The sequence below is a fragment of the Nannospalax galili genome, unplaced genomic scaffold (assembly GCF_000622305.1).
Source record: "Nannospalax galili isolate Female #2095 unplaced genomic scaffold, S.galili_v1.0 scaffold25, whole genome shotgun sequence".
NCBI classification, from domain to species: domain Eukaryota; kingdom Metazoa; phylum Chordata; class Mammalia; order Rodentia; family Spalacidae; genus Nannospalax; species Nannospalax galili.
The window spans coordinates 6083472-6097514 of NW_008355642.1; positions in this window are offsets into that span (position 1 = coordinate 6083472).

Consider the following 14043-nt stretch of genomic DNA (forward strand, 5'->3'; position numbering starts at 1 on the left):
GGAGGAGGAAGAGGAGGAGAAGAGAGAGAATGCTATTCACTGAGGTGGACAGCTGTTCCTTGGCTTCTTGGCTTGAGCTTTTGGGGCTATGTGAACAGATCAGATAAAGTAAAGCCTGGACTTCCCTGGAGGGATACAGGATCCAGATGGCTACAGCTGCTTGCTGTTTCCACTTCTGTTTACATTCTGTTGTCATGGCTATGGTTGCTGTTAGGGCGCTGTAAAGCAGGGTGTTTGTAGTAATATTCACACCCTTATTAAGTTTAGCAGGATTACTTGTAAAGGGATTAAAGGGGATCAAATGAAGTTTCTAAACTCTGTTCAAGGCTCTTAATTAATACAGATTTTTTTTAAAATTTATAACAGATTTTTTTTTTTTGTATTGTAAGGTTTTTTTTTTTTACGGGTTTTGTTTTTCACCAGACATAAACTTACTCAGTTTGTGAGGGAATTTCCACTTCCATCTCTGCCCCCTTGTCAGTCTTATACACGGGCTATGATATTGCTTCACTAGCTTTCTTTGAACATCTCTGTTGTATTCCTTATTTGGCTGGCCAGGAGAGCTGAGCTTAAGTGTCAAGGACTAAAGGGAAAGACCAAAAAGGTCCTTTGGAACTGAAAAGATTATGTCAACATCTGGCAAAAACTTCATACACCCATAGTTTCATCTAGTACTCTCATGGGTCATATACACTTAGTAGAGTGTCCCCAGGGCCCTCAGATACTTGGAAACAATTCACTAGCATCCTCTTAGTATGCCCTCCAGATTCTACTAACAATTCCCACAGAGACTCTGGCAATCTTCGGGTGTGTGGTTTTCCAGAATGTCCTTGGGATTAATTGACTACTGAAATCACTGCAACAGTTTGCCAGGAGCTCAAACTAGGCAAGAAAGAGAACTGAGATCCCGAGGTGTCAGAGTATCTGTTTAACAATACAAGGCAAAATGAAAAGAGCAGTCAAGGTTTTAATCACTTACTACAATAAGCAAATTGCTGGAAAAACTGTTGCCTCCTCACTGTTCCCTTTTGGTTCACAGAATGACACCAGTTGAGGGTTGGATATATGAAAATGCACATGTGCATTCCTTCACTAGTGGCAAACTCTGAACCAAATGCTGGATTGCAAAGGTGAGTACTTATTCAGAATGATGAGAAAGATTCTTTTCCCCTCCCCCACAAAAGAATTTTCTGCAAAGTCCCTGACAAGGGTATATGCAAAGATATCCAAGAGAGGTTACTAAACCCAAGTAACTGAGCTAGGAAAACAGCTATGTGGAAAAGCATGGGTGGCCAGGGCCTTAGGTTACTGACAGTGACTCCATTCAGGGAAAAAAATGCATTACATGCACAAGTCTTATATGGGGAGAGACTATTCTCCAATGAGGACATCTAAGTAAAAACTTTATAATTGTCTATAGTCCGGCCTGAAAAATTGTACATAAGTGCTGAACCAGCAACCAGACTAGTTTTTTCTTTCAATTTTCATTTTCCTTCAGCTCAAATATTCTTTCCCTTTTTCTTTTCTAGGTTAGCATACAAAGTAATGGATTTCTTTATGACACTTTCATACATGTATGACGTTATTATTTGTTCTTATTCATCCCCATCCCCCACTGCCCTCCACCATCCCCCTACCTCCCTTATTACTGGCCCTCTTCCTCCCTTTTCCTTTCTGCTTCCATGTAACATGTATTCAATTAGTCTCTCTTTTTCCACCACCATCTTACATTAATAATACATTGTTCAGCTTGTAACAGATATATGTAACAGGCATAAGAATGGTAAAATATAATATAAACACAAATGGTAAAAGGGAATATAGTTATACAGAATAATGCTTGATGATATTATAATATAGCTAATGAAGAGAGGAAAAAGAATATTTCTACTGGAATGTAGAAATGTGGCCTTCTGTGTGCATCACACTCTGATGTACTTGGAAGCCTCACTGGTGAGAGTTGAGGAGTACATTAAACCTCACTCTACCTCTTATTCTGCTATGCTCCATGAACTTTAGCTGCAGAGATTCAACTGCAGATGTGTCACCTAGTACTGGGCATCTCCCAGGTGTATGTTCTCCTTGCCTGACCAGGTGTGCGACCCTGCAGTAGTCTCCATCTGTTGCAAAAAGAAGCTTCTTGATAAGTGCTGTAGGGCAGGCTTGTCTTGTCTAGAAATATAAGGATCAATATTTAGCATATAGTAAGAAGTTTCTTTTGTCTTGAGATATGAAAGGTTTTCTCCAGGATCTATGTCCTCTCCTGCCATGTGTATCTGGCTGAGTTTACAGTGCCAGTCATGAGTTCCCTCCCATCGAGAGGGCTATAAGTCCATTTAGATAGCTGTTGATCGCCCCCCACACAGAGATAACAGTGCCATTATTGCACCAGTAGAGTTAGTTTGCTGTGCTGGTTGCCTTGGTTATTAGGCTTCAGGGCTGGGATGGACCATTGATTGCTATTCTCCCTTGGCACTTTGCCTATCATCATCTAGCATTATGATAGCCAAACTTCTGTTAGAAGGCTTCTAGGTCAGTTCCCACTCCATTGTTTCAAGTCCTGTACCCTAAGTATGTCCTTTAATAAACAGTAGGGTTTTATCTACTAGTTCTTAGAGATAACCAAGAAGTTTGGCAATACCCTGTGTTATTTTGGGTGTGCCCTGGACCACCACCACCTACCACTCCAACGGAGGTCTCTTCTGTCTGGCACTGTGGTATATATATATATGCATTAATAGTCAGACACTGTGAATTTCTCATAGGATTTCTAGGGTATCATTTTTCCCCCTATGTTTCTTAGCTCCCCCAAGATTCACTCATTTCCACTCTTTTTTCTCTCATATAGCTTTTCTCCTCCCTCCCTCCCTAGTCACAGTTTCCCCATTATCCCCAATTCCCCCTAACACCTCCTGAATCCCACCATCCTTCCTCTCCTGACTTCCCTCCATTCCCAAATTTTACTCCATTGATCAATGTGCCTGTTTGAATGCCAGTACCATGCTGTTTTTATCACTATAGCGCTGCAGTTTGATTTGAAATCAGGGATGGTGATGTCTCTATTGTTTATTTTTCAGGATTGTGGAAATGATCCTGTTGTTTTGTTTATTTGTTTGTTTTGTTGTGTATATGTTTCCATATGAAATATGAGATTATACTTTCAATTTCTGTGAAGAATTCTGAAGGATCAAGAAAAAATTTGTTTCTTGGAGTCAGCAAATGGATGGATATTGTTTTCTAATCCAATCACATAGTATGTGTCTTTTTATCAGGGAATTAAGACCATTAATATTGAGAGCTATTATTGACCAATGGTTATGAATTCCTGTTGTGTTGGTGCTGTGGTGTTTTTCCCTTAGACCTCTTCTGGTGAGCTGTTCTGGAATTGTTCATTTATTTCTTGTGCCTTCTTGGGATTCTTTAGTCTTTGCTTCATAAAGAAACATTTTTTCTACTATTCTCTGTAGAACTGGCTTTGGGGACATAAATTTCTTAAATCTGTTTTTATCATGGAGAGTTTTTTCTTTCTCCTTTGATTATAAATGAGTTTATCAGGGTAAAGTAGTCTCAGGTGGCATCTGTGTTCTTTTATGACTTGTCTTACACCAGTCTAAGCCTCTTGACTTTCATAGACTGTTGAAAAGTCAGTTACTATTCTGATGGGCTTTCCTTTAATGTGACTCGATCTTTCTTAAAACTTTCAATATCTTTTCTTTGTTCTGTACGTATAATGTTTTGACTATTATGTGATGCAGGGAGTTTCTTTTCTGGCCTCTTTGGTATTTTGTATGCCTCTTGTGTCTTCATAAGTATCTGTTTTCTCTAGATTTGGGGATTTTTCTTTATGATTTTGTTGAAAGTATTTTCTTTTCCTTTGACCTATGTTTCTTCTTCTATACCTACAATTCATAGGTTTGACCTTTGTTTAGTATCCCAGTGTTACTGAATGTTCTATACCTGGGTTATTTTATATTTTCCATATTCTTTGCTGAGTGATACATTCCCTAGATGTTGCCTTTGAGATATGATAGTATCTATTCCTTTTGGTTCAACCTCTTCTTGAACCTTTCCTCTGAGCTTTTTGTGTGACTTCCTTTCTTTCTCATTGAAAGTAACATCTTAGTTTAACTTTTCTTCACAGATTCTCTTTACTGAAATCTAATATCATGTATTGAATTGTTTTGGTTATTTCATTCAACTGTATTTCCACAGTCTTAATTTTGTCTTTTGTTCATATCCGCTTCGATTTTCTGAAACATATAATTGCTATTTTGAAATCACTGTCTTGTGCATCAGTTAAGTTGCCTTTCTAGGAAACTTTGAGATGGTGGACCTAACTTCTGGAGGGCATATATTGTCTTTGCTTTTTTGTTATTCTTGGTTTTGTGATGAGTCCTAGGAGTTTAGTCAGTGGTAATGTTTCTTGGTGTGAATATCTGATCTTGTCTTTCTTGAATGGGTGTTTGTATCATTGCTTGCTTTAACCATAACCTGGCCCATCTGAGTGGTGCTTGGTAATCAGTCTCAGGATCACTTTTTATTGATGTATAAATGGAATGTAAGCAGGGATGTCAGTTCATCTAAGGATAGGTGCAACTTCTGAGTATGTGGTTCCAGGACAGACTCTACCTGGTTCCCTAGCAGCAAGGAGGGCCAGCTAGTTGCTAGGTGAGCAGATTGGCAGTCATGCCTGTGTTGATTTTTGATTGGAAGAATGAGGGCGATTCCAATTTAGTGGTGATGAAGAAAACCCGCAAATGTAACTCTTGACTGTGTTTGTTTGAACCAATGTACTGTCTCCACAACCCCAGCTATGCCTGAGTATGTGGAGATGGCTGCAAGGGCAGATGAGGTTATCTAGAACTGATGAAACTAGACCAGTGTGAAGGGTCACAAAACCCCAGCTGGCCTGGGAGAGTGGGATGGTTAAAGAGAGCACTTGGATCACAGATTTCACAGGTACGGGAGAACTCACAGATCTGGAGGGGGCAAAAAGCTCATGATTTGAGCAGACCTGGGAAATGGGATGGCATGCACAGAATGCTGGTTTAGACTCAGAGGTCTGGGGCCTGCATGAAGCTGCAGGACTTGAGCAGGTCTTGGTGATGGGAGGGTGGGCAATGAGTGCTTGGATTGCAGAACTCACAAGTGTGAAGGAACTCACAGGTGTGGCAGAACTCACAGCTGGGGCATATTGTATAGAGCTATATGACCCAAGCAGGCACAAGAACTAGGCTGGGGAAAGAGAATGCTGGGGTAAGGGAACTCAGGGTTCTGGAAGGGCTTGGAGGTCTTATGCTATGACATTGTGTGTGTGTGTGTGTGTATGTGTGTGTGTATGTGTGTGTGTGTGTCTGTATTTCATACAGAACATCCCAAACAATCTTATTCCTCTTTATACCCACATCCCAAATGGCACGTTTCCATAGCCTCCTCCTCCCCCCACTGGAGCCCATATACTGTGTCAACCCTGTTACTGTCCACTGTGTTGTCAGTGCCCCCAGCCGTTACCCAGTGCTTGTCCATCCGCTGAATCTACCCGGCCTATCTCGAGTTCCTTGTTTTAGGAAGATCAGTTCTTCCTCATCTAGCAACAATCAGGTGCCAATATTCATTCCTTTAGATTAAATTGGGGTCTGCTGTTCATTTTCCCAGATCTATGCTGAGTTACTGTCTGGAGTATCTTGGGCCACGTTGGCCAACAACTCAAAGAAAGATATCTCCTGTCTGGCATTGTTTCTTGTTATGTAGCCTTTAGGTATACACATGGACTCTTAAATATACTGATCACTGTAATCTTTGGTTATACTCCCTTTTTAGGTGTTTAACACCATACAGTTGAAATAAGCCAATTTATTTTTACTCTTAAGGTTGTTTGAGGATCTGTTCCTCAGGGATCACATGGGTTTGGGAGGAGCACCTGGCTCCTTTCTTTTACCAGTTCCACCTATGTGAAGATAAGTCAAAGGTCCTACTCAACTGTGGCTGGCTTCACTTGGAAGCATGGAGGAAATGTTTCTTCTGTGTTGACCCTCCACTTTGTAGACTGGACACTGGTTCAAGTCCATCTAGTGGGGCCTCCATGGCCTCCCTGAACAATAGGATAGGTGACTTACCACAGTTACAGAACATTTTAAGCCATGCTGATAGTGCCCTGGAACTTAGTTGACCTTGGGGGACAAGGAACAAAATCTGTCCTTTAAGTCCCTCTGACCAGATTGGTACAGGACTCAAAATATGGCTGTTAAACATCCAAGAAGTTTAGTTCCACCCGTCTGGTACTTTTAATTACCATGCATTATGTAGGTTTAGCTTGGGCAAAAATCAAACGTTCTCAGCTAAAACTTGACTAGACATATATTTTGTTACTTGAACTACTTGTATGTATAATTTGTCAGTAGGTTGTTAGACTAATATGCTTCCCTCTGTTTTTTTTTAAATTAGCTAGGCACTGTTTATCTCTTTCATTGTCTAGCCCTTCTACCATGGTTGCCCATTTAAAGTGACCCCATTTTTCCCATTTCTCCCTTAATAATACCCTTCTCCTTTGGTCCCACCTCTCTTGAGCTCCTTCTTTCCCTTTATCCCTTTATCCCTGTATAAACCTCCTCCCCCCTTGCATTTAAATAACCCTGTTTTTATCCATATATCTCCCTTGTTAACACCTGTTTTCTACTGTTCTTCTCTTTCAGATTCTTTCTTTTCCTTTACTTCCATGGTTCCTCTTCATTATCCTGGTTCCTGTAGTTAGGTCTGGATACATACTCACTTATAAGGATTTGGTGCTAGGATCCACATATGAGGCAGGACATATGTTGTTTGTTTTTCTGAGTCTTTGTTGCTTCACTTAGTATATCAGTTTCTATTTCAATCCATTTACCTACAAACTTCATGATTTCATCTTTCTATACTGCTGAATAGAATTCTATCGTATAAGTGAACCACATTTTTATTAACCACTCATCTATCAAGGGACACTTAGGTTGCTTCCATTTCTTAGCTATTGTGAAAAGAGCAGCAACAAACGTGGATGTACAAGTGTCTCTGCAATAAGATGAGTTCTTTGGGTATATGCCAAGGAGTGATAAGACTGGGTCTAACGGTAGGTTAATTTTTAGTTTTTAAGGGTTCTCCACACTGCTTTTCATAGGGATTGAAAAAGTTTGCAGCACCACCAGCAGTGGATGAGTGTTCTCCTTTCCCCACATCCTCTCCAACATTTGGTATCATTTGTTCTCTTGATCTTATCCGGTCTGACTGGGGTAAGATGAAATCTTAAAGTGGTTTTAATTTGCATTTTCTTAATTACTAATGATTTTGAACACTTTTTCAGATGTCTCAGCCATTTTTATTTCTTCTTTTGTGAAATCTCTGTTCAGTAACCCATCATTATTTGAGTTACTTCCTTTCTTGATTCTTTGGTTTTTTTTTTTAGTTCTTTATATATTCTGGATGTTAAACCTCTGTCAGATGTGTTGCTGGTAAAGATTTTCTCCCACTCTGGGTTTTATCTTTAATTCTTTGGTTGTTTCTTTTGATGTACAGAAGATTTTCAATTTAATGTGGTCCCATTTGTTGATTCTTGACCTTATTTCCTGAGCAACTGTTGTCCAGTATAGAATCCTTTCCTATACCTATATCTTGTAAGTTACTGACAATATTTTCTTCAAACAGTTTCAGAGTTTCAGGTTTCATACTGAAGTCTTTGATCCTTATGGAGTTAACTTTTGTGCAAGGTGAAAGATAGGGGTTTATCTTCATCCTTCTACAGGGGGAAATCCAGTTTTGCCAGCACCATTTGCTGAACATGCTGTCTTTCCTCCAGTGAATGTTCTTGGCCCCTTTGTCAAATATCAGGAGGCTGAAATTGCATATACTCATATTTGGTTCATCAAATTTGTTCAATTTGTGTATAGGTCTATTTTTGTGCCAGTACCATGGTGTTTTTATTACTATAGCTCTGTAATATAGTTTAAACTCTGGTATAGTAATCCCCCCAGCATTGCTCTTAGTGCTCAGGGTTGATTTACCTATTCGAGTTCTATTGTGTTTCCATATGAATCTTAGAATGCTTTATCCAATTCTGTGAAGGACGTCATGGGAATTTTGATTGGCGTTGCATCAAACCTATGAATGGCTTTTGGTAGGATGGTCATTTTCAACATATTAATTCTACCAATCCATGAGCATGGGAGGCTCTTCCATTTTCTGTTGCCTTCCACAATCTCTTTCTTTAAAGATTTAAAAATTTCATTGTAGAGGTCTTTCATGTCTTTGGTCAGGTTTATTCCTGAGATTTTATTTTTTGAGGCTATTGTGAATGGGAGTGTTTCCATATTTTCTTTCTCTGATTGCTTGTTATTGGTATATAGAAAGGCTACAGGCTTTTCTAGGTTAATTTTGTAACCTGCCACATTACTGAAAGTGCTAATCATTTCTAGATTTCTGGTGGAATTTTTGGCGTCTCTTAGGTATAATATCATAGAATCTGCAAAAGGGGATAATTTGATCTCTTCTTTTCCAATTATTACTCCTTTAATTTCCTTCTCATTTCTTATTGCTCTTGCAAGAGTTTCAAGCACTATGTTAAAAAGGAGTGGAGATCGTGGACAGCCTTGCCTGGTCTCTGATTTTAATGAGAATGCTTCCGTTTTTTCTCCATTTAGAATGATGTTGGCTATGGGTTTTTTTGTATATGGCTTTAATTATGTTGAGGTATGTTCCCTCCAGTCCAATTCCCCCTTGGACATTCAAAATAAATGCATGTTGAATTCTGTCAAAGGCCCTCTCTGCATCTATTGTGATGACCATGTGTTTCTTGTCTTTGACTCCATTTAAATGATTTATGACGTTTATTGACTTACATATATTGAATGATCCCTGCAGCTCTGGATTAAAGCCAACTTGATCATGGGGAATGGCCTTTTGTATGTGTGTCTGTATGCAGTTTGCAAGTATTTTTGTTGAGAATGTTTGCATCTATGTTCACTAAGGATATGGGTCTATAGTTTTCTTTTTTGGGTTGTATCTTTACCTGGTTTTGGTATTACAGTGATGCTGCCTTCATAGAAGGAATTTGGAAGTTCTTCCTCCATTTCTATTATTTTGAATAAATTAAGTAGTATTGGATGTATATCTTCTTCAACTGTCTGGTAGAATTCTGCTGTAAATCCATCTGGTCCTGGGCTTTTTTTAGTCAGGAGGTTTTGTACTACTGTTTCAATTTCCTTATGTGTTATGGGTCTTTTTAAGCTGTTGGTCTCTTCTTGGTTTAGTTTTTTCAATTCCCGTGCTTTTAGACCATTCCATTTCTTTTAGGTTTTCAAATTTAGTAGCATATAGCTTTTTAAATTACTCACTTATAATGTTCTGGGTCTTTTGGGTGTCTGTTATTATGTTTCCCCTTTCATCTACGATTTTGTTGATTTGAAGGTGTTCTTTCTTTCTTTGGGTTAGCTGGGCTAAGGGTCTGTCAATCTTGTTTATCTTTTCAAAGAACCAGCTCTTGGATTTGTTGATTCATTGTATTATTTTCTTTGTTTCTATTTTATTAATCTCTGCTGTTATTTTTTTATTTCTTCTTGTCTGATGAGTTTGAATTTCATTTGTTGTTACTATTCAAGTGTCTTGAGTTGCAAGGTTAAGCCATTTATTTGTGTTCTTTCTGATTTTTAATGTAGGCACATAGAGCTATAAACTTCCATCTAATGACTTCTTTCAATGTGTCCCAGAGGTTTTGTTGTGTTTTATTGTCCTTTTCATTTAGTTCCAGGAGTTTCGTTTCTTTCTTAATTTCTCCTTGGACCCATTCATCATTTAGGAGTGTGTTGTTTAATCTCCATGTGTTCATGCAGTTACTAGTGTTTCCTCTGTTATTGATTTTAAGCTTTATTGCATTGTAGTCTGATAGAATGTGTGGAATTATTTCAATCATTTTGTATTTGTTGTGGCTTGTTTTTTGCCCCAGTATGTGGTCAATTTTGGAGAAAGTTCCATGGGGCACTGACTAGAAAGTATATTCTTTGGTGCTTGGGTGAAATATTCGGTATATGTTTTTAGGTGCATTTGATATATGCTATTGTTTAATTCAAATGTGTCTCTGTTAATTCTCTGTCCTGTTGATCTATCTAATGGAGATAATATGGTATTGAAGTCCCCTCCTATTAATGAGTTGGGATTACTTTGGTTCTTAAAGTCCTCTAGCACTGTTTTTATAAAGTTGGATGCACCAGAGTTTGGTGAATATATCTTCATAACTGTAATATATTCTTGGTCAATTGTTCCTTTGATCAGAATGAAGTGGCCCTCTTTATCTCTTCTGGTTACTTTTTGTTGAAGTCTATTTTGTCAGCTTTATTAGAATTGCAACTCTTGTTTTTTTCTTGTACCATTCACTTAGAATATTTTTTTCCATCCTTTTACCTTAAGGTAGTGCCTGTCCTTGAAGATGAGATGAGTTTCTTGCAGACAGCAAAGAGATGGATTTTGTTTTAATCCATTCAACTAGTCTGTGTCTTTACCTAGGGAGTTCAGTCCATTGATATTTGAAGTTATTAATGAAAAATGTGTATTGATTCATATCCTTTTGATTTGTGTTTCCATTCTTGGTGTATCTGTGCATTTCCACACTTACACCTTCATTAAGCTTCTTTCTGTAACCCCTTGGATATAGCTGTTCCTTTCTTCAGCTCTTTGTATTGCTTCAAGAACTTTCTGAAGGGTTGATTGTGTGGACATTAATTCTTTCAGTCTATTTATGACATGGAAGTTTTTTCTCCCCCCTTCGACTATAATAGACATTTTGGCTGGGTAAATTAATCTGGGTTGGCATCTGTAATGATTTAGATCTGGGAATTCTTTGTTCCAGAATCTCTGGCTTTAATAGTTTGGACTGAAAAGTCAGCTGTAATTCTGATGGGTTTTCCTTTTTATGTGACTTGTTTTTCTTTTGCAGCTTTCAGTATTCTCTCTTTGTTCTGTATGTTTAGTGTTTTTACTCTGATTTTCTGTGGAGAGTTTCTTTTCTGGTCCTGTCTATTTGGTGTTCTATGTGCTTCTTGTATTTGTATGGGCATGTCTTTCTTTAATTTGGGAAAATTTTCTTCTACAATCGTGTTGAACATCTGGTCCATACAATTATCCTGAGATTCTTCTACTTTCTCTATGCCTGTGATGCGTAAGTTTTGTCTTTTTATGGTATTACACATTTCCTGCATATTTCATTCTTGTGTTTTCTTAAATTGTTCATAATCTTTGCTTTATTGGTCTAATTCTTTCACTTTATCTTCAGTCTTTATATTCTGTTTTCCATTTCATTTGTCCTATTGATGAGGCTTTCCCCTGTCGTTTCTAATTGGCTTAGTGAGTATTTCACTTCCTTCTTCATTTCAGCTTGTGTATTCTTCAATATTTCTGACTCTTTTTCTTAATTCAGAAGTTTTTCCCTATCTTCTTTCAGTCCTTTGATTTCTTTCTTTGTGTGTTCTTTAAATTCACTAAATTCTTTTATCATGTTTATAACTGTTCTTTTGAATTCCATGTCCTGTGTTATTTCTAGGGAGTTCTCATTGTACTCCTCTACAGGACTGTTGGTACTTGGTGGGGATATACTATTTGGGTTTTTCATGTTATGTTTTTGCTTTGACTTTGACATGTGGATTTCTTTTGTAGTTTCTGATTCTTGTGTGAGACTCAAGCCTTCCTTTATTAAGTTTAGGTCTGCTTCTTTTTGTAAATTTTATGTGCCTTTGTGTTTCACTTGCTGGACATGAAAAGCTTGTTTGTCTAGGCTTCAGGTTCTCTCTTTTGATTTTTGTATTGGAGAGACCAGATGGCTTTCATCCTGCTGCTCAGGAGTTCCCACAGAGGTCCAAGTCAGATGAGGAGCAGATGCTCCCAGGCTTTCTCCTAAGGTCTGGATCTCTCTAGTCAGCATGCACAATACAATTTGGGAGGATTGATAGTTAGAGTTAGTATTCAGGACTCTCAGGCAGTCAGAGAAGGAGGCTGCTCTCAGGAATCCAGGGCGAGCTGGAAATGAGGCTGGTCTCAGGAATCCAAGTCGGAGGTGGGATAGCCAGGGATGAAGGCTGGTCTCAGGTATGAAAAGGAGGGGTCGGGGAGGCAACAGACCTTGAGGGCTCCAGGGGACTAGACTGAAGAATTGTGGTGGTCTGGGTGCAAAGGATCAGGAAGCAGTGGGAAGTCTGGGCATAGAGGGTAGTCCAGAGGTCTGGGGTGCCAAGAGAAGAAATGGGCCAGTGCCTCTGCTAGGAGGAGAGACGGGGGTGGGAGATCTGGGAGGGTGAATGAGGTTGTGTGAGTCAAGGCACAGTGGATGTAGCTGAACATACCCAGGAAAGATGCTGGCCTCAAGAAGCTAAGGGTTGGGCTGGCCAGGGATGAAGGCAGGTCCAGATAGGCAAAGGCAAGGTGGGAGAGGGAATAGACCTCGAGGGCTCCAGGGGACTAGACTGAGGAACTGGGTTGGTCTGGGAGCAAAGAATCAGGAAGCAGTGGGGAGTCTGGGCCAAGAGGGCAGTCCAGAGGTCTGGGGTGCCAAGAGAAGAAATGGGCCAGTGTCCATGCTAGGAAGAGAGTTGAGCTGGGGGAAGCTGGGAGGGTGAATGAGGTTGTGGGAGTCAAGGTGCAGTGGACATTGTTCAGACTTACCCAGGAATGATGCTGGCCTCAGGAACCCGTGGGTTGGGCTGGCCAGGGATGAAGGCCGATCCAGGTATGCAAAAACAAGGTGGGGAAGGGAAGAGGCCTTGAGAACCCCAGTGGACTAGACTGAAGAATTGGGTTAGTCTGAGTGCAAAGGATCAGGAAGCAGTGGGGAATCTGGGTCAAGAGGGTTGTCTAGAGGTCTAGGGTGCCAAGGGAAGAAATGGGCCAATGCCCATGCTAGGAGGAGAGATGGGGGTCTCATGCTATGACTTTTCAGGAATAGAAATTTTCTGTAACCTGAGCTTGTGCTAGTTGATAAATATTTAAACAATTCATCGACATAACATGCTAATTACTTACACAATAGATTATATAGTTTAAAAATAACCTGTTTCAAAGTTAAAAACTGACATAACCCATGCCTTTGAAGCAAATAGTACAAAGTTAAGTGTTTTTCTAATAAGACTCCGTTGTTTTAAGTATTCTTTTGAACATGAAGATGCTTCGAATACATATAGTATACTATCTAAATAGGCCTGTAAAATTACACATGAAATAATTTTCCTTTCCACATATCAGTTCTCTTTCATTAGCACACAAAATATCAAACACCCTTTTAGAAAAACAATGTTCTTCTTTGACATCATCACACAAAAATTGTCTGCGCCTGTGATAAGTTAATGCAGACAATCAGCCAATCATGCTTTATTTTATTATTTCATTTATTATTTTTATTTTATATGTATGAGTGTTATGCCTGCATGTATGTAAGTGCACCTGTGTTCTGCAGTGCCCCCAGAGGTCAGAAAATGGTGTCACATCCCCTGGAATTGGAGCTATGGACAGTTGTTAGCCACCATATGGGTGCCAATATTCAAACCCGGGTCCTCTGCAAGAGCAGCTAGGGTTCTTAACCGCTGAGCCATCTCTCCAGCCCCAGCCAAGCATACTTTATAAAGTATATATTCTATAGAAAAGAATAGCTCCCCTCATTTATATAGCATACTTATATAAATGTTACAAACTAGATAATGTATTGTTATTGTTATAGCTTTACATAATCTTAAAACTTTTAAAGAATCTGAAAGAAGAAAGTAGAGTAAGTATATATTCATAGATTTTGTTATTACTCTTCTGCTGCCTTTAAGATTTGGAATGTTCTCCAAAGGGCCATGTGATAAAAGTTTGTCCCTGGTCTGTGGTGCCATCCATAGATGGTGAAAACCATAAAAATATTACTACTATACAAATATCAACCACTTATAATAGCTTCATTAGAGAACCAAGTTTATGTATGTGCTTGTGTGCATGTGTGTGTGTGTATGCGTGCATATGTGTGTTTGTATGTGTGTGTTTTCTTAGTTTTCTTTTTTT